Source organism: Castor canadensis, chromosome 11, assembly GCF_047511655.1.
Source record: "Castor canadensis chromosome 11, mCasCan1.hap1v2, whole genome shotgun sequence".
Classification (NCBI taxonomy): domain Eukaryota; kingdom Metazoa; phylum Chordata; class Mammalia; order Rodentia; family Castoridae; genus Castor; species Castor canadensis.
Window position 1 is genome coordinate 78,782,231 of NC_133396.1, and position 21,171 is coordinate 78,803,401.

Below are 21,171 nucleotides of genomic sequence, written 5' to 3' on the forward strand. Positions count from 1 at the left end.
AAATAACAGCCTATCACTAAAACGCTGAACGCACGTCTACTCTTTTCAGACACCTCAAAGAAACGACGTTTTCCACAACATTTTATAACATAAAGGCACACACATTCTCTAAAACTTCGGACAGCCCCCTTAAACACCATCCAAAGGGGCTTCAAGGAGATCAACCTCTAATTGGTCTTAGTGGGCAAATAATCCGCATGAACCTCAAAGTTTGAAACTGCGATTTTCCTAAGAGCATCTCTGGGAGGAGGGAAAGGAGCCTGACCACCACCACCAGGACGAGGGCTCCCAGGCGACACGGTGTAACAAGGGCTCCGCAGAAACCACAGGATCCCCGGAAACCCAGGCCCCCTCCCCCACGACTCTTGGGGGAAAGCTCGCGGCTCTGGAAAGCAGCAACAGATACTCCCGAGCAGAGCCGGCACTCCAAGAATGCGAGGGCCGGGGGGGATCTCCCTCTGCCTGCGGCGTAGGAACCCCGATTTCCAGGAAGCCCCCTCCGCAAAGAGGGACATTTGCACAAAGTGCCCTGCCCCACCCCCAACCCCCACGGCGCAGACACACATCTCCGGCTGCGAGGGGGAAGCCCAAAGAAAAAGCCCGCATTCCACGCAGCCCGCCTCCGGAGCGGCGCGGCAGAGGCTGGGCCCCCGCCCCAGGCGGCCGCGGAAGAAGGACAGAGGGACCGACGCACGGACTCCCGACGCCTCGCCCGCCGAGTCCTCACAACCAGCTCACACCCCTCCCTCCTAAAGCCCCTCCAAGAAACGTGAACAATGAGAAGCCGCCTCCCGGCCGTCGCCGCCCGAAAGCGACACACACACCCCCGCCCGCCGCGGGGCCGCAGTCTGATGTCCGCACCCGGCCCAGCCGACGCGTGTCCCGGCCCGTCGCTCCCGCACCCTTCGCCTCCCCGCCCGCCCTTACCCCAGCCCGACTCACCGGCTCCTGCCCCAGCCCGGGGCTCCGCTGGCCGCGGCCGGAGCAAGACTCAGGGAACAGCCGCCGCGGCCGCCGGCGCCGCCGCACAATATGGCGAGCCTCGGCTTCCGCAATGGAACTCGGGAAATACAACAGGGGCCGCTCAATATTCATGAGAGACTGAGGGGAAGCCGGCTCGGCCGGCACTGCGGGGAGGGCGGGAAGGAGCGAGCGAGCGAGGAGGCGGAGGCGCGGGACGGCGACGTGCACGGCGCGGGAGGCCCCAGCACAGGGGAGGGGGCGCGCCGCGTGCTGGCCAGGAGCTCCCGGCGCTGCCACGCCCCATCCGTGGGCACGCCCCGCCTCGCGGCCACGCCCCCTCGTAGCCACGCCCCGCGCCCCTCGACGCCCGACGCAGACCCCGGGCTACGCCCGATGACGGCGGGTCCGCAGTCTCTTTAGAGCCCTCTATGCCTGCCTCGGCCGGCTCCTTACGCCTCTCCCGCCGGCCGCTGAGGTTTAGGCTCAGGCTTCTCTCCCCTGACTGGGTGCTCTTATCCCACCCGGCAGAGATCCTCCTTAGGCTTTCACCTCCAGAACTTCACCTGAGCTCAGCATCCCCCGTCTAACAAACGCACTTTCCATCCTAGAGTAAACCGGCAAGCTCCAAGTATTCCAGGCAAAGTGACCTTCGCCTCTAAAAGTGTATTGTTGGACGTCAGTTAGCATTCTGATTATGCTGTTTACCTTGCTGCTATTTTTCTTTCTGTCTTCTTTCCACTGCTGTATTATCTTCCGAACTTGAGGTAAAAAGTGTCGATTAAATAGGTGTAGTCATTACCTAAAACAAAACCAGTTAGCCTACAAGAATTCATTCAGTGTTTCATAACGCATAAATTAAAAATTGAAGAAGTAACGAAGAAGTAAATGAGTTCTCTAATTTCAAGAGATAGTGTTGGTGAGATAACCATGTTCTCTTGAAAAAAAAGAGCCCAACAGTATCAGACGGTAATGGGAAGGCGCTTGCCACTGAAAAGTATGGACTGCACTAGGAATTGAGCAAACTGATTTATAGTCTCTAATAAGTATGTGACTCGAGTAGATTAAATAGCTCCTCTGGACTTTGTTTTCCTCATTTGTACAATGAGACCATTGAATGATTCTCAGGTCCTTTCCAGTTCTTGAGCTCTCTAAAATTCTCTGTAAGCAACTCCAAATACAACACAGGAATTTACATAGGGATTTGGTAAAGAAAAATACCAATTTCAGCTCATGCATTCAGGGACGATTTCCCCAAGGAGCTAGAATACGAGTTGGTCTTTGGCAGGTTTGTTGGAGAGGTGGAAAGAAAGAGGACAGACATTAAAATATTAAAGACATATTATGCATGCTACTAATTCCCATCAAAGTAAACAAGAACAAAGAATTTTTCTTTTTCAGTGGCTGGAAAAGTTTCTCCCAGTATTCATTCATAGCTTAAAATGAATGACAGTTCCCTGACTTTACAAGCCCGTCAATGTAAACTTTCTCAGATGTCAATAAAAAAACAAAACAAACATGAATGCTCTGCTCCTCCACTTTCTAGAAACAATACAGTGGCACGGCATGTCCCTTTAATGACTATGTGTGTAATTCAATTAAAGATGGATATTCATACTTCAGAAACTTTTGCTCTAGTTAAAATGCTTTTGAAAATCGAATATCTATATTAAGCAACTCAATTGTTGAGGAAAGTGATCATTTGTAGAAAACACAGGAACTTTATGAATAAAGTTTAAATATAACACTTTAAAAAGATTCACAGGAGAGTTAGTGGAAAATGGATAACTTTTGGGATATTTGGATTAAATGTGATTAAAAAAAACTAGACCTCAGGCTAACATCCTTTAATATGAAAGGCACTGCTGACAAATTAATGCAATTTCTTTTATCTATTTTATCTCTTACTCCAAAGCTTGGTACCAGACTATTAATCAGGAAAGGTTATGATGATATAGCAACAAACAGCTCAAGAATCTGTGTGCTTTTCTGGGTGGAGGGGCAATATGGTGTTTGAACTCAGGGCCTCACACTTGCTAAGCAGGCACTGTACCACTTGAGCCACTCCACCAGCCTTTTTTTGTATTGTATGTTTTCAAGATAGGGTCTCATGAACTACTTGTTGGAGGCTGGCTTTGAACCATGATCCTCCTGATCTGTGCCTCCTGAGTAGCTAGGATTATAGGTATGAGGCACTGGCGCCTGGCTCAGAGCTGCATGCATTAACACAATAAAAGTTTCTTGTCTGCTCATGCTTCATGTGGATCACCCTCATTGTTCAATCTCTCCAAGACCCAAATGACAGAGACTCCACCATCTTTTAGCTGTACCACCTGAAACACAGCAAGTCATTCTTTATAGCAGAAGAAAGTGACTCAAAAATAACTGAGCTTTTTACAACCTTAACTTGGAAGGGAAACAGATCACTCACTGATTACACTTAATTGCCAGAACTAGTTATAACTAGTTATATCTGCACATCTGCAAAGCCACTGAATCCTACAGGAGGATAAAGGGTCAACGTCAACCACCTTGACCCAACCGGTTAGTTCCTAAATGGTATGAGAAACACTCCAAGAAGTGTTATTCTGTAACACTGGTTCTCTTGGGTGACTTCAGGAAAGTTATGCCTTCAAAAATGATCTACTTAGACAGGGAGAGTAGCTTAAGTGGTAGAGTGCCTGCCTAGCAAGCATGAGGTCCTGAGTTCAAGGCCCACTACCACCAAAAAATTAAAAAAAAAAAAAAAGACCTACTTATTGAGTTGACTGTCATAGAGTGTACTTTGCAATTTCTTTTTTTTTTTTTTTTGGATAGGGTCATTTTGTAACTCAGGTTGACCTTGAACTGAACCTCTCAAGTGCTGGGATTACAGACATGCACCAGCATACCTGGGTCCCCTTTGTTTTAAGTATACAATACAGATAGTCCCCAACTTATGATGATTGACTTATAATTTTTGACTTTAGGTTAATTGATGATGTTCCATAAATGCCTTTTCAGTTTATAATATTTTCAAGTTATTATAGGTTTATTGGGACGTAACCTGATATAAATTGAGGAACATCTGTATATTAATCAATGTAAACTCCATTAGTCAATGAATCAGTAGTGATTTGACATATGGAGACTACACTCTTTAACTAGTGTTTTGACTTCACATAAAAAAATATCACCGCCAGGTGCTGGTAGCTTACGCCTATAATCCTCGCTACTCAGGAGGCAGAGATCAGGAGGATCACAGTTCAAAGCCAGCCCAGGGAACTAGTTTGGGAGACCCTATCTTGAAAACACCATTCACAAAAAAGGGCTCATGGAATGGCTCAAGGTGAAGGCCCTGAGTTCAAGTCCCAATACCACAAAAAAAAAAATAGCACCCTGAAGCTGGGCATAGTGAAGCACAAAGGCCCAGCACTCCAGAGGCTGAGGTAGGAGGATCCTCAGTGGCCTGGGCCACACAACAAGACACTGTCTTAAAAAAAAAAAAAATCCTGAAAAAACACTCCAATAACACTACACCTGCAGGTTAAATGTACTAGTTGAAAGGGATATGCATGATGTTTTAAGTAGAACATTAATACTACATATACAAGGATCATGTTATGGGTGGATGACTGGATGAACTCTAGGCAAAAAGATTCTTTTCCCTTAGGACTTCAGAAGTTGTACTAGGTTAGTTACACAATGAACTGGCTAGCATCTCTAAGGAATTACAAAGCTCATCTCTTTACTTGTTTTCACCAATAGTCATGCTACAAAATTAGATTACTTCAGCTCAACAAATTTTTACTGAGTATCTAGTCTGTGCCAAGTACTTTGTTAAGTTCTTTGAACAGGAATATCAATATTACTAAGCTATACATTCCTTAAGAACAGAAATCCTGTTCACCAGCATATACCTAGAACACAGTGCTTGGTGCTTAGAAGATGCTTGGTATGTGTGTTAAGAGAATGAAAACTGGAACTAGGTGCTGGTGGCTCATGCCTGTAATCCTAGCTACTTGAGAGGCTGAGAACAGGAGGGCTGTGGTTTAAACCCAGCCTGGGAAAATAGTTCTGAAGACCTCATCTCCAAAATAACCAGAGCAAAATGGACTGGAGGTGTGGGTCAAGTCAAGTGGTAGAGCTTTGCAGACTTGAAACCCTGAATTCAAACCCCAGTCCCGAGAGAGAGAGAGAGAGAGAGAGAGAGAGAGAGAGAGAGAGAGAGAGAGAAGAGAGAGAGAGAGAGAGAGAGAGAGAGAGGGAGAGAGAAAGAGAGACTGGGATTCTTTGATCCCCATGTATATATGAAACAAAACAGTACACATGAGCTCATTTTGCCTCACTATCATTTAACAGTAGAAATTTCTCTCAAGATTGCATTTAGAGAACTCAGAGGTTTCTCTATCTAGGCATTATTTCCTAAATGGAAAGTCATACTGCCTAATGTATATGTATCGCATGAATTTCTTTTCAGTATGTACCAAGTATCTTAACTGTCACCAGCTGGTGTGAGATGAAGACTAGTCACATACTACTACTAAGCTATGTGTGTGTCATAGTTTATAGATTACTGGTAGATCCATAACTTCACTAAATCTTCTGAATAGTACTCCAAGGTATTATTCCTTCTTTGTAGATGAAAGAATGTGATTTCTGGGTTCAATAACTCTCCTAAACATTGAGCTTGGAAGTGGCAAAACTGAGGCTCAAACCTTGGTCATTTGAGTCCCAGTGCAGGAGGTCTTTCATTATTCCACACCTGTGTCACCACTCCGTGCTACACACTTACGGCAACTGAGGTATCTTTCCTCTTCCTAGAAAGTAGTCTGTGAGAGCCAGGTGCCAGTGGCTCACACCTGTAATCCTAACTATACTGGAGGCAGAGATCTGGAGGATCAAGTTTTGAAGCCAGCCTGAGCAAATAGTTACTGAGACTTTATCTTGAAAATACCCACCATATAAAAAGGGCTAAAAGAGTAGCTCAAGTGGTAGAATGACTGCTTAGAAAGTATGAGTACCTGAGTGAGGCAAACATATCCAGATCTTCCTGTCCACATTGTTATTTATGCCAATTCTCAGGGTGGTCTATTTTTAAGAAGCTAGAAATAAGGCAAAATATAACAATCCATGAACCTGATCCACTGACAGGAAACCAGTAGGTTTTGTTTTTGCTTTCTTAGGAAACTTCCTTAAAGAGAACAAAACAAAATTGAAAACAAAAGGCTAGAAGACTGGACTAGGTTGGGGTTGAACAATATACTACTGTCAAAATGTAACCCTACCACTAGGTACCAGTGGTTCACATCTGTAATCCTAGCTACTCAAGAGGCAGCGATCAGGAGGAACATGGTTCAAAGCCAGCCCGGGCAAATAGTTCTTGAGACCCTATCTTGAAAAAACCCAACACTTAACAGGGCTGGTAGAGTGGCTCAAATGATTAAAGCACCTGCCTGGCAACCATGAGGCCCTAGGTTCAAACCCAGTGCCACCAAAAAGGAAAAAAAAAAAATTCTCTACCAAAATCTTTATTTGCTACATTTTAAAAGACGCATTGTGCTCTTTCTGAAAGAGCCAAGTCAAGTAAAAACATTGTAGAAAGGCCTAAAGAGACCTATAATTCAAGGTGGCTTCAGGAAGCAGGCAACTCAAGATTTATAACCTCTTCAGCTGAAAAAATATAATGCTAGCCACAAGCTTCAGTGAAGTTTTATTTGTGTTTCAGCATAGTGCATTTCTGTGAGTGGCTCTTCCCTTGGTGTTGGAGCTCCTTTTGATATTCCCAAGACAACCCAAATAATTGGTGTTACTCTTATGCTCTAACTAGTCAACTTAAAGGAATTAAACAGGTTAAATGAAATGGGCTAGTGAATAAGATTTTTGAGGAGAATGAATCAATATTGCTATTTCCCTCCCATGGAGACTTGGAATGGTGTTTTATATGTCCCAGATGTGGCTACATTCTGCCTAACATCTGTTAGTGTATTTTATTAAAATAATGAACTAGCATGTGTTTGAAAAGCCAAAAGAACATATTAAAGTTTTTGTTTTAATATTTTTTATTACAGTGTATATTAATGGGAGATAATATTGTGATGTCCATTTTAAAAATAGAAACTAAAGTATGATTTAATAATTACTAGCTTTTAGTTTTTTAATATGTATTCCATTCAAATTAACATTAATGGGGATTCCCTCCCAACCCCTGCCACCCCTTTTCAAGATCTTTACTGCAGGAGATGGGATTTGTGCCTAAGTGGTGATCTCGAAGCATCAAGAATTATCCTGGAGTCAGGCACTTGTAATCCTAGCTACTTAGGAAACAGAGATAAGGAGGATAGCGGTTCAAAGCCAAACCCAGGCAAATAGTTCGAGAGCCCTATCTTGAAAAAACCCATCACAAAAAAAAGGCTGGTGGAGTAGCTCAAGTGGTAAGAGCAACTGCCTAGTGTGCAAAACTGGTAAACTTCCCTGAGTTCTGTAAGTCACCCTAGAAAATTAAACCCAAGATGGGTTTTGGAAACCATGGTTTCTAGCCAGTTAGCAAGCACAGGTAAAAATACCGTGTGAGGCTTGTTATTGATAGCAGTCTTGTGACACTAAGTATCTGATGGCCCTGGTGGCGTCTGACACTGTCTCCAGCTGGTGTCACAATTGAGTTGAATTAGAGGACTCCTGGCCAGTATCCACTGCAGACCAATTGCTTGCTTGGGGTATGGGGAAAACTCCCACCCAAACATGTGGTATCAGAAGCATGTTGAGAGTGTAGGAGAGAGTAGGAGAAACTGAGTTTGCTGTTGTTTCCCTATATTCTCAGAGTTTGTATCAGTAAAGTGAAATTTACTAGAATGGTCCAAACTCACAGGAGCATCTAGTGTGAGGCAAAAGAGGATAGAAGGGTGAGAGGTGAGGAATCTTTGGTTTCTGGATGGCCGTGTGGTTACCCAGGGTCTAAATCCGCAGCTATGCTATAATCAGTTACTAAAGGCAGAAGTTACCGTGGAATTCAGTAATGGATTCAATTTCCAGGGTGTTGGTTCACTGGATGGGTGAGAAATGCAAACTAATCAGAAAAAAGTGAAATAGGGCTGTAACCCAAGCTATGTGGGAGGTGTAGATAGAAGGATTGCTGAGAACTGCCCTAAGTAAAAACCCCATGGCCCCATCCAAAAATAACTAAAGCAATAAAGGGCTGGTGGCATGGCTCAAGTGGTAAAGTATCTGCCTAGCAAGTGTGAGGCCCTGAGTTCAAAACCAAGTACCACAAATTTAAAAAAAAAAATGTGAGCAGGACACTGGTGGTTCACACCTATAATCCTAGCTATCGTGATGCTCTGCCCACGTGTATGGGGCCACATAACCATGGACTGAACCCTCTGAAATCATAAGCCAAAATAAATCTTTCCTCCCTTAAGTTTTTCCTGTTAGGTATTTGGGTCACAGTGACAAAAAGTCTGACTAATATAATACTAGCCTCTAAGGCTTGTGACCAAAATGCAGTTGAGGTAGGAGAAGAGCAAAACTGAAGCTATTGAAACTAAATTGTGAAGAAATTATTTTATTTTCTGGGTTGGTGTCATCAGCTTCCTGATAAGCCTTTAGGAAAATGGATTTTTTTTTTTTTTTTTTTGCAGTACTGATGCCTAAACTCAGGGCCTTCACCTTGAGCCACTCCATCAACCCTATTTTTGTGAAGGGTTTTCAAGATAGAGTCTCGCAGAACTATTTGCCTGGGCTGGCTTCAAACTGTGATCCACCTGATATCGGCTTCCTGGGTAACTAGGATTTTAGGCATGAGTCACTGGTGCCTGGCCAAAAATGGATTCTGAGAATAACTAAATTAGAAGCAGCATTTTTGTTTTTAAATGCTGCAGAGTGGAAGAACATGTTGGGGCTGATGCAGGGCACAGCTCAATATTGAAGTTATAAATAAAAGAAAGCAGGTCTGCAGACTCCTATTGGGTCCAATGGACACAGGCCAGCCCTCTGGGAACCCATAGTCTCATAATCCAGCTAATTTAACCTTTAACTATTTCATCTTAGTTCCTTCTAGATGTACTGACATCATTAGAGTCATTAATAGCTTGGAGATTGCCTTATTCCTGCTTGTAGCAGTTCTTCCCTGGAATATATAACATAAGTGACCAATGATCAGTCAATGTCCTGTGCTGTTCATGCCAGTCAATGCAATTGTAACAACCTGTTTGCTGTAACCTCCTATATGTTATTTTTGTTAATCTGGAAAACCAGACCCCTCAAACACTGTGTTAGTCAGACTTTCACCACTGTGACCAAAAGTGTGAGACAAGAATTTAAGAAAGAGAGGATTTATTTTGGCTCAGGGATTTAGAGGTTTTAGTCATGCTGACTGGCTCCATTGTTTTTGAACCAACGGTGGAACCTGCGGCCAGGTAGAAGAGAAGGAGGAAGGGATGGAGATCATGTACAACTTTTCAAAGGCACACCTCCAGTGACCTATTTCCCCTAACCCAGCCCCATCTCCTAACATTTCCATCACTTTCTAATAATACCACCAGATTATGAATGCATCAATGGATTAATCCATTCTTAAAGCAGAGCCCTCATTCTCCAATCACTTCCCAATGCCCCACCTCTGAGCACTGCTTACATTGGAGACCAACCCTTCAATACATGAGCCCTTTGGGGGACACTTATGTCCAAACCATAATAGATACCATGTGGGGAGCATATATTCTTAGCAATTAGAATTGATGTTTTATCCCTGGATGACCATCCTCATTTTGGCTCAAATAAACTTGGTTCTTATTCTTGCTGTGCCTCTGCTTAACCTTTTAGGTTGACATTATGGAAGGATCAAATGGCTGTACATGATCCTGACATGCACAGGGTTATTCCTAAGGGGGCAGCCAGTCTATGGACTGGATCAAGCCATGGGGAAACATGTTCACCCTGAGCAGGGGAACTGCTCAACCTCACCTTGCTACATTTAGCCTAAAGCTACCTTTGAACATATTTTAAGTTTTACTTAAGGATTTCTCTATACATAGTGAGCTATAACTTAACATGCTGTGTAAATTGTCTGTTACCTACTCATAAAAGTAACTGAGATTAAATCAGTCACACGTGGCCAACTGTTCAAACCATGTTCAAATGAGATAGACAAAACTGTAACCAGTTAGGTTGTCTCTGAACTTCACTTACATTTTCTGTGTCACTTTCTTTTCTCTGGCTATAAATATAACCTGCCCAACTGGTGGAATGGAACATTCCAAACCATTTTTGGTACAGACTACTGCCTAATTCAAGAATTGGCAAATAGCTGGGCACTGGTGGCTCATGCCTGAAACCTAACAACTTGGGAGGCTCAGATAGGGAGGCTGGCGATTCTGGGCTGTCAGCCAAGGCAAATAGTTTTCAAGACCTCATCTCCAAAATAACCAGAGCAAAATGGACTGGAGGTGTGACTCAAGCAGGAAAGTGCCTACTTTACAAGTGTGAACCTCTGAGTTCAAACCCCAGTCCCACCAGATAAAAAAAAGTAGAAAAAAATTGGCAAAAGAAGAAGAAGAAGAAGCCACCAATTAAACTCTGAAATTATATTTGTTGCAATCTTGTCTTTTGTTTGGAGGGGGAATACTAGAGGTTGAACTCAGGGCCTTGTGCTTGCTAGACAGGAGCTCTACTATTTGAGCCACTCCACCAGCCCTTTATGTGTTGGTTATTTTTGAGACTAGGGTCTTACTTTATGCAGCCTGCATGGTGATCCTCCTTTTTTGTGCTTCCCCACATAGCTGGGATGGCAGGCATGCAACATTGCATCCATATTGATTGAGATAGGGTTTCTCAAATTTTTTTGTTCTGGCTTTCCTCAAACTAGAATCCTCCTCCATCTCCCAAGTAGCTAAGATTACAGTCAGATCACCATGCCTGGCTATAATCTTGTCTTTTAACTGTTTATAAATACCAGGTGGAACATGTATGATAAAGTAGTTAATATGTGTTGTATTCAAGCCAAATGGCTTTGGGTCTGGCTTTATCAGGATTGGGATACTCAACCACTGAATATGCCTATTACCCATGTCATGGTAAATTCTGTGGTTAAGGGAACCTCTTTAATGTGGGTGCCCCATAGAGACTTGCTGCCAGAAAAATTGAAAGATAGTTCAAGAAGTCTTACTGAATTCACTTTCTCTCATCTTAGATCTTCCAGATACTAATAAAAACATCAAGTCAATTAACAAGAGAATGGGGAAAGGAAAGGAGAGAGCCAAGGACCTAAACTAGAAAGGTAAAAATTTTTAAGTGATTAAGAAATAAAGTGAACAAAGAAAACATTGTAAAGGTGAAACTAAGAGGACAAAGAAAAGTGAAAGTCATAGGTATGGTCCCAGCAGGGTGGAAATCTTTAGATGGTTATTAAGAAATGGAATAGGGACCTTGGGCTAGAAAGAAACAAGACAGAAAGAGGGAGCAGGAGAGAGAATAGAAAAAAGAAAAAAAGAAGCTGGGCACTGGCAGCTTATGCCTATAATCCTAGTTAATCAGGAGGCCCAGGAGGATCAAGGTTTAAAGCCAGCCCTGGGAAATAGTTCACAAGACCTATCTCAAAAATATCCAACACAAAAAAGGGCTGGCAGAGTGGCTGAAGTGGTAGAGTGCCTGCCTAGTAAGGGTGAGGTCCTGAGTTCAAACTCCAGTACCACCAAAAAAAAAAAAAAAAGAAGGTAATGAATAAAGTGGAGATTGATGAGAAGATTTGGGTAGAACAAAGGGCTCCTCTGCTGGTCTCCCAACATAAGGGACTGCTAATAGATCTGCTGTGGTTGCTATTTGAAGACATTTAAAGAGTCAGAGGCAAAGGTTACAATGAGAAACGAGCTGAAATTGCAATAGTCAGGCAGATTAATCAAGATAAGAATAGACAAAAGAGCCCGCCTCTCTAAGGCTCAGCTCTGCACCTAAGGACCCAAAGCCTTAGGTACTACACACCAGTGGTAAAGTGGTCCTGGATGGTGAAGAGAAATATCTAAAACTCCTTGAGGGCTGGCAGAGTGGCTCAAATGGTAAAGCACCTGCCTAGCAAGCATGAGACCCCAAGTGCTGCCAAAAAATAAAATAAAAATAAAAACTACTTGATCTAGAGCACTATCTGTACCAAGATCCATTGATGTATCCCTGACTAGGGCTACAATTTGACTGAGAGAACATAAAACTGTAAAAGTTGATAGGACTATGAAAGTTGCTGTTTAAATAGGTTTTATATAATGAAGCTGTGTTTCCTTTACCTAAATGTTTTATGGAATGGATATGATATCTGGTTGGAAAACAATTCTCCAACCCAACGTTGTAAAAGAGGAAGCATGTAAATCCACCCTTCAACCAATATTGATTGGGTATGCTAAATAAGACCCTCCCTCTCCCCCACCTCAATACCCAGCAGAAACTATTTTGCCCTTATTTCTAATTTTGTTGTAGAGAGAGTATAAGCAATAATAGGAAGGAACAAGGGTTTTTGCTGGTTGAGATAAGGATAGCTATACAGGGCATTGACTCACATTGATTTCCTGTGCGTGGGTGTTACCTTCTAGGTTAATTCTTTTTGATCTAACCTTTTCTCTAGTACCTGTTCCCCTTTTCCTATTGGCCTCAGTTGCTTTAAGGTATCTAGCAGGCTGTCTTGAGTGATGTCAAAGAAACACTCTAATGGGGCCATCTCAGCCCCTAGAAGAGTGTCATAATAAAATGTAAATGGTTTATGCAGGAATGTGATACTTAGAGATTGCAAGGAGGAGACCCTCATAAGCAGGGAGTCTTTTTCCCCTAGGACTAAATCTGGAACTGTCGAGTAGTGGCTGATTCTACAGTGCCCTATAAATAGTTCTCAACTAATGACAAAGAGCTTCTGGGTTTATGGATGGTAATTTCAAGGTGAACAGGCAACAATCTATTTGGAAGGATGCTACTCTGCACTGCGATGAAAGGTAAAAACAAATCCACTTGATGGCATGAATTGCATGCTGTTTTCCTAGCAGTAATAGAAAAATTGAACAGTGGTAAAATGCTTAAGTCTAGGTTTTGATTGACTTGTGGGCAGTGACAAATGACCTTGCCATACAGTCAGACAGGAGGACAATAGAACCTAGCTTATTAAGGTGATGCCTATTTGGGTCACAGACCTATTGGGAATTTGAGAGATGCATTAATGGAGGAACTCCCTTCTAGGTTTGGAAGGTGACTGGAATTGTCAAGCAGATATCCCCGTGTGCTCATTTAAAGTGACCACATGGGTCAAGAAATGAGTGGATATGGAGGCCTTCCAGCAATGCAGAGCTGTGCTGAATCTAGACCTGTTTCTTCTACACCCTCTCACACATGTAATACCAATAAGATCTGTTCTGCTTGCTGGCAGAGTGGCTCAAGCAATAAGAGCACCTGCCTAGCAAGTGTGAGGCCCTGAGTTCAAACACTAGTGCCACCAAAAAATAAAAAATAAAATAAAATCATACACATATTAAAAAAGCCAAATGCCAGTGGCTTCTAAGCCTAGCTACTCAGGAGGCAGAGATTAGGAGGATCAAGGTTTGAAGCCAGACTGGGCAAATAGTTTGCAAGATCCTATCTTGAAAAAAACCCTTCATACACACACAAAAAATGGCTCAAGGGCATAGGCCCTGAGTTCAAGTCCCAGTACCACACACACACACACACACACACACACACACACACACAATTGTTCTGTCAGCAAAAGAGACAGAGTCATAGTTATATGGCAGATTCCCCAGTGGGAAGGCCCTGAACATAGCTGGCAAGTTAAGATTCATGCAGTGGCCTTGGTGACTACAAGTGAGTCTTGACAGGAATAGACTCTGTCTCTAGATGCAGTCAAAGATACAAATGCTCAGAGCACTGTAGGAAAACACAGCTGCTGCACAGATTTAGATGGCTGGTCGTCATTTCCTCAGACCATGGAACACACTCTATAACCCATAATGTCCAGCAATGGGCTCTGTCTCCTTAGAGCAATAGTTTGATAGAGAAACAGACCAGGTAACTGAAAGATCAGTTGTCTGAAATGGAGAAGAAGGGAGGCAAAATGATGGACTGCCCTACATACTTCATGAGTACATGCTTGCACTCACCTTGCATGGGACCAAATGAATGTTCCCAGAAGATATTCTTCAATTTTCCTGGTGGATCTGGGGAAGAGAGGGTGGAGAAGGATTCTGGTGTGACTGTGCAATTCTTGCCAAGGGAGGAGTTCACTAGCATTAGAACTGTAAGGTTTTTTTTCTTCCCTACATCACCTCAACTCTTTTTTCCTTTTTCTTCACCTGACGCACTGGGCACAGAGCAAGCTGCAACTCAGGAACTTTATGTCAGAATACCCAGGAGCTGAGAGGGCAGGGTTACTTGTGCCTCACTCCATCAGCAGACTTGGAGGTAACAGTGAATGCAACTATATTGCTGAGTGGTAAAAAGTAGCCTGCTGGTTGTGCATTTGTGGAACCTCACCCTATCTGAATGGGAATGGGCTGAGGATGGCACTTAACCAGACTAGTATTGCTGGCTGCAGTCTCAACAAAGACAGTGGCTGAACTGAGTATCCCTTCCAAAGGTGGAACAGGTTAGGTATAAATGAAGAGAAGGAAGATTAGTAGCTGAGGGCAAAGGGATGAGAAAATGAATTGAGGGAAATCTGTTATTACATTAACACCTTGGAAAAGGTCCAGAGCAAGAGATGAGATTGTCTCTTAGCTCAATTATTCTGGATGTCTGAAAGAGTGAAGCTGTATGTTTGCTGAGGCCACTCCTATATTTGGAATCTAGGAGACTGAATGGAGGACTGGAGATGTGCCTCAAGTTATGCAGTGCTTGCCTGCCAAGCACAAGGACCTGAATTCAAACCTCAGTACCAACCAACAAACAAACACAAACTGGAATGGAAGGCTGTAAACCTGAGTGGTGTCATCTTAGGACATGTATTCATACAGATCATGGGCTATGCTAATTATTATTAATGATTGAAGAGGATCATAGTAATGTGGCAATATCTTTTGAGTAGTATATCTTTTTGATACTAATGATCTGTGTTTAAACCAAACTTGGGATACTTATATAAGTATATAGTAAATACATTTATTTATATCATAAATGTAGAATATATATCCCCAGTTTGGTTTAAACATAAATATATATGGAAATGGCACAATAAAACACCCTGTATAATTATCATATACTAATAAAAAACATTTTTTAAAAGAGAAATATGACAATGTATCCCATAAGTATGTACAATTATTATATCAAATAAAGCTTTTAAGTTTTTGAATTAAAAAAAAGAATCTGTATTCAAAGACTTGATGGAGTTGGGGTGGAGATGGGTGGGTGGACTGTGATATTGTGAAATATATTTGGTATTCATTTTCTTTCCTGGCATACAACTCTTAAGATTCTTGTAATCTTCAAAAGTGTCTTTTTGGTATGTTAATGAGTTGACTTGGACAGTCTATTAGGCTGGCTTCAGAAGATGTGACTTCCTTCCAAACCTGGCTTGAAAAGCCCAAGGGGAGACAGCAAAGGCATTAGAGTCTGCAGTTGGCCTGGCATGGTGGCAGGATTGTACAGAGATGGAGGGACTTGAGACTGGCTACACCCAGGCAAGGAGGAAATTGAGGGAAGCAGGGCTCAGTGTAAGTTTTAGGAAGTGTCACCTGAAAAGAGAATTAGTGTGTGTGGGGGGATCGGATCTGCAACTGAGAACATCAAGAGCTGCTATTCCTCCTCCTCCAGTGGAGAGGAAGGCAAATGAGATGGAGCTGGTGTGAGCTGGAACTGGTAAAGGGATATTCTGATCTAGGCTCTGCTCCTAAAATTACAAGGGGACCAAATCAGAAGACACATGCAAAACTGAGACTTGTTAGTGAGAATTATGGAAAGCACAGGATCAGCTTGGAAACTACAGATGTGTAGCCAAGTCACTCACCAAAACTGGAAAAAGTCCCTGAGACAGATGAGGCATTGAGAGTGAGATGAAAAGAGCAAGGGACTCTGACAGCTGGACATAGCAATGATTGGTTTTGCCTTGCTGCTCCTCACTCCTCTGACTTTCTGACCCACTTCAGCTTAGTCTCTTTTGTGGCTTATCATCTTCCCAAATTGTGGAATGTTCCAGGATTTACTTAGGTCTGTCCTCCCTGCCCCCCACCTCCTTACTTGATGTCCTCTCCCTGGGTGATCCTGTTCAGTCACATTTCTCTAAGTAAGAACCAGCTACATGTTGACAACTCCCAAGTTTTTCCAAACTCATGGACCTCTCTATAATACAGTGTCAAGCTCACAGACCTCATCACACTTATATCCAACTTCTATTTGCCTCTTCCGAAGATGTCTAACAGGAATCTCAAATACAAAGTACCTACAGCTGGTAGAATAGCTCAAGGTAGAGCGCCTGCCCAGCAAGCATGAGGCCCTGAGTTCAAGCCCAGAAATGTCACAAAAACAAAAAACAAGCCAGGCACTGGTGGCTCACACCTATGGTCCTAACTACTCAGGAGGCAGAGATCAGGAAGGTCGAGGTCTGAGGCCAGCCCAGGTAAACAGTTCTTGAGACCACATCTCAAAAATACCCAATAGAAAAAAAGGGCTAACAGATTGACTCAAGTGGTAGATCATCTGCCTAGCAAGTGTGAGTCCCTGAGTTCAAACTCCAGTGTTGTCAAAAAAAAGGGCTAAATTGTATCTCCTCTTTGAAAATGTAATCAAGCCAGGTGCTGGTGGCTCATGCCTATAGTTCTGACTACTCAGAAGGCAGAGATCAGGAGGATCATGGTTCAAAGCCAGCCCACACAAATGGTTTGAGAGACCCTATCTTGAAAATACCCATCACAATAAAGGGCTGGTGGAGTGGCACAAGGTGTAGGACCTCAGTTCAAGCCCCAGTGGAGTGGCTCAAGTTGTAGAATGACTGCCTAGCAGGCATGAGGCCTTGAGTTCAAACCCCAGTACAGCCAAAAAAAAAGTTTACAAATAATCAGACTTAGTACTTCAAGGAGATATTAGACATTGGTATTGTCCTCAAAGGCCCCAGCATCCTATTGGCCAGATAGGATGCTCTTCACACCAAATGTGAAGAGATCCACAAGTGTAAAGGCAGTAAGAATAGCTTTCACTTGGGCCCATTATTAGTGACACACTGTGGAATAACATCTCTCGCAGGTCTCCAACCATGGCAATATTGGCTTTAACCCTGAAAATGGGACCTGTAGGTGAAGTCACAACTGTGCGAAGAGTTGACAACCTTATAAACTGTACATATCAGGTACTGTGCTAAGTGTTTGATAAGTATTATCACACAATATTCTCAATGACCCTTTGAGGAAATTACTATCATTATCACTATTTGATGAACTAGAAAATAAAGGCCTAAATTATTTTAGTCCTTGCTTAAGTCACCTCGGAATAACAGGATGGACAAATCCATACCCTTAACCACATTTCAAACTGCCTTCTTGTAAGTAATTGGTGGCCTTGCTTTATCTCAGACAATAGTGCTTGGTATTTTGAATATTTGTGTTAAGATAAAACATTTTTTTGTTTTGCTTTTTGTAGTGCTGGGTATTGAACCAGGACCCCTCACTTGCTAGGCAAGAATTCTACCACTGAGCAGTCCTCCCAGCCCAAGAATAAATTTCTGGATAAGTCAAATAGTGAACATTATGCTTTGGTAGTAATCTCCAATTACTAAACCTACTTGTATCAAAAGGAGGATCACACAAGAAGCCCTGATCCATGAAATGATTCGGTCTATTTTCCAAAGCTCGTTGTAAAGAGATGGTAGCAGAAGCTTGGTCCTTTTAAGTTTCCTGCTGATTGCTTTGAAAATGAACTCTTCATTCTAGAGTACATTCTGGGCTGTACTCTGGGTAGAGGGAAGAAAGAAGGAAGGGAGGGAGGGAAGGAGGGAAGAAAGGAAAACATGGAAAACCTTCAGACTTGCAGAGGCTAAGAGAATAGAAAGCGAAATGGATACTATAGAAATATAATCTTCCATATTTATTATCTGTTACAAATTTATCACATATGGCAGGAACCAAACCAGTTGTATATTTATTTATTTATTTATTTATTCTTGGCAGTACTGGTATTTGAACTCAGGGCCTCACACTTGCTAGGCAGGTGCTAAACCACTCCATCAGCGCTGTTTTGCATTGAGATTTTTGGAGATAGGGTGTTGTAAGCTGTTTGCCCAGGCTGCCATCAGACCAAGAGCCTCCTGATCTCTGTGTCCTGAATAGCTAGGATTATAGGCATGAGCTACTGGTGACCAGCTAAACCCAGATATATTTTAATGAAGGAGACTGCCCATGGTGGCCAGGGCACAGGAATGTGACCTCCCTTTGAAAGTAAAGAATCTCAGCTTGTAGGTGGTTCAGAAGTTTCCTTTTATGCTTAGAGTAAAAGTTTCCAAACATCTTTTCAAATAAACTGGAACTCTATTTTTTGATGTGGAAGTTGTTGAAACTTCTGGCTTTTAAGATGCAATTATTTTCATTTTCAGAAAGACTCAAGATTTTCCGAGCAATTTTCACTTAATCTAAGGTAAAGTATTCTTGGAAATACAGCTCTGATGTATAAATATTAACATTTACACATTCCTATTTGCTCATTCTCATCTGGAATTTAGACATCACATTTTTATAGCTAGAATTCAATAAACACATCTTTGCCATCTGCTTTCTTTTAACTGAAGCTTTAAAATTTTATTCTTTCAAGTCACATTTAAGTATTGAAAATAATTGCATTTTAATGTTAGACAGCTAGAGGATTTTTTCCCACATTATCCCAAAATGAGTTACAGTTGTATAGTTATATAACCTTTAAAATTTTTAAACACCTTAAAATTATTAGAAATTATTATTAGTAGAGAAAACACTCCTAATAAATGCTTTTGTTTAAGAATAATATTGGAAACAAAAAATACAATATGGAATACATTTCGTCATTTCTTTCTGAGGGGATATTATCTTTAAAATCATTAGTTGAACAAAGATGATTTTTGTCAAACACACTCATGATTTTATTTTTTGCTTTGGCTGTACATAATAAGATAAATTTTTAAAAATTAGTCAATTTAGACAGTTGTAGCAAGAGAGAACAAGCAAAGAGAATTAGCTATATGGTAGATATACACAATATCAAGCATTCACATAAACTACTATTAAAAAACATTAATTTTCTCACAAGTAGAGCAATTGTTGACAGTCTAAGAAAAGCACAGAAGGAAGAGCCCCTTCTCTAATATATATGTCTAAACTGCCCCAAAAGTGGTTCATCTGTTTTATTTCCCATGAGTTCTTTGTGTTCTAGATACTCTTCCAGGCTTCATGGATAAAAAAATGAACAAAAAAGATGTATAGATGATGTGTCTTGCTTGACCAGCTTACAGTGGTCCTTGTTTGTTACGGGTATAAAATTTACATACAGCAAAATGCACAGCTATTAAGTATACAATTGTATGAGTTTTAACAACTATATATATATATACTCATATATATATATTATATATATAATATATATACTCATATATATATACTCATATATATATTATATATATAATATATATACTCATATATATATATACTCATATATATATATATATATATATATACTCATTATAACCCACACCCCATGAAGATATAGGACTTTTCCATCATCCCCAGAAAGTTCCAGTTAGACTTTTTGTTGCTGTGACAAATATCTAAGAAAAAAAAAAAAAAAACAAGGGAGCAAAGATTCATTTATTTGTTTGTTTGTTTTATTTATTTATTGGTACTGGGGTTTGAACTCAGCTTCATGCTTGCTAGGCAGGCCTTCTACTGCTTGAGTCATTCCATCATCCCTAAAAAGATTTACTTTGTTTCAAAGTTTCAGAGGTTTTGATCCATCATCACTTAATCCCATCAATGTCAACCTGTGGTGAGGCTGAGCATCATGAAGTAGAGGGCATAGTGCAGCAGAGTTCCTCACCTCCTGGCAGAAGGAAGCAGAGAGGAGTCAGAAGAAATGGCAAGGAACAAGATAATTATTTTCCTCCTTAAGTTGTTTTTCTGAGGTATTTGTTAAACTAAAGAGAAGTCTGACTAACACAGAAAACTGGTACTAGGAAAGTTTTCTCTGGGTCATTGCCATGACTCCCTGACCATGTGGCTCAGAAGCCTTTGGAACTGGTTTGTAGGAGGAATTTGGAAAAGTTGGAATATGAGCTAGAGAAGCCCTAGAATGCTATAAGCAGAGCTTACTAGGTGATTCTGGTGGGAGCTCAGAAAACCAGAATGCAGATAGACCCATGGACTGAAAAGACTGCTCAAGAGATTTCAGATAGCAAGGACTCTTGGAAAGTGGACTAGAAGTCATTTATGTTACACTGTGGTAAAGAACATGTCTACATTTTATCCATGCCCTAAGACTGTGGGAGGCTGAGTTCAAAGGTGATGGATTAACTAATATAGCAGAAGGAACTGGAAGGTGGCCCAGCATTCAGGCTGTGGCTTGGTTATTTCTGGCTGCTTTTTTTCTTTCTTGTTTTAGATTTCTTTGTTTCAAAACATTTTTGCTGACTGTTTTTAGCCAGGTTTATAGTGAGAATTGGGAGCAAAAGCAGAGAGGAAAAATTAGAAAAGCCACACAGTTTGGTCAGAAATGTATCATGTTGAAAGTTGTGGACAAGGAAGGTGTGGTTGTTGAAGAGATTAGCTCCATTGAAAAGAAGCCACCAAAGATGGGCACCAGTAGCTCACACCTGTAATCCTAGCTACTAAGGAGGTAGAAATCATGAGGATCATGATTCAAGGCCAGCCTGGGCAAATAGTTTGAGAGACCCTATCTTGAAAAAACCCATCACAAAAAAAAGGATGGTGGAGTGGCTAAAGGTGGAGGACCTGAGTTTAAACCCTAGTCCACAAGAAAGAAAGAAAAGGGAGAGAGAGAGAGAGAGAGGAAGAAGGAAAAGAAACCACCTACTTTGTATAAGGATGACAAGAAAGATGCCCTGAGGACACCTCAGGAATCAACAAGACCACACCCATCACAAAACCAAAGATTAAACTTCTTGCTAGGCACACACACCTTTAATCCCAGCACTTTGGAGGCTAAGGCAGGAGGATAGTGAGTTTGAAGCCAGCCTAGGCTCCATAGAGAGACTGTTTAAACAAAAAAGAGCTGGGATCTGTGGCTCACACTTGTAATCCT

At 41.8% G+C, this 21,171-nt stretch overlaps 1 protein-coding gene across 1 annotated transcript in view; it reads right to left on the bottom strand.

Annotated features, from left to right (window-relative positions):
• Positions 1–1,184, bottom strand: part of Rnf2 (ring finger protein 2) — a 49,423-nt gene extending 48,239 nt beyond the window's left edge. Inside the window, exon 1 of the mRNA XM_020177076.2 lies at positions 943–1,184. The gene's annotated coding sequence lies outside the window, so the exon portion shown is untranslated. The remainder of the gene's footprint in view (positions 1–942) is intronic.
• Positions 1,185–21,171: the final 19,987 nt, after the last annotated feature.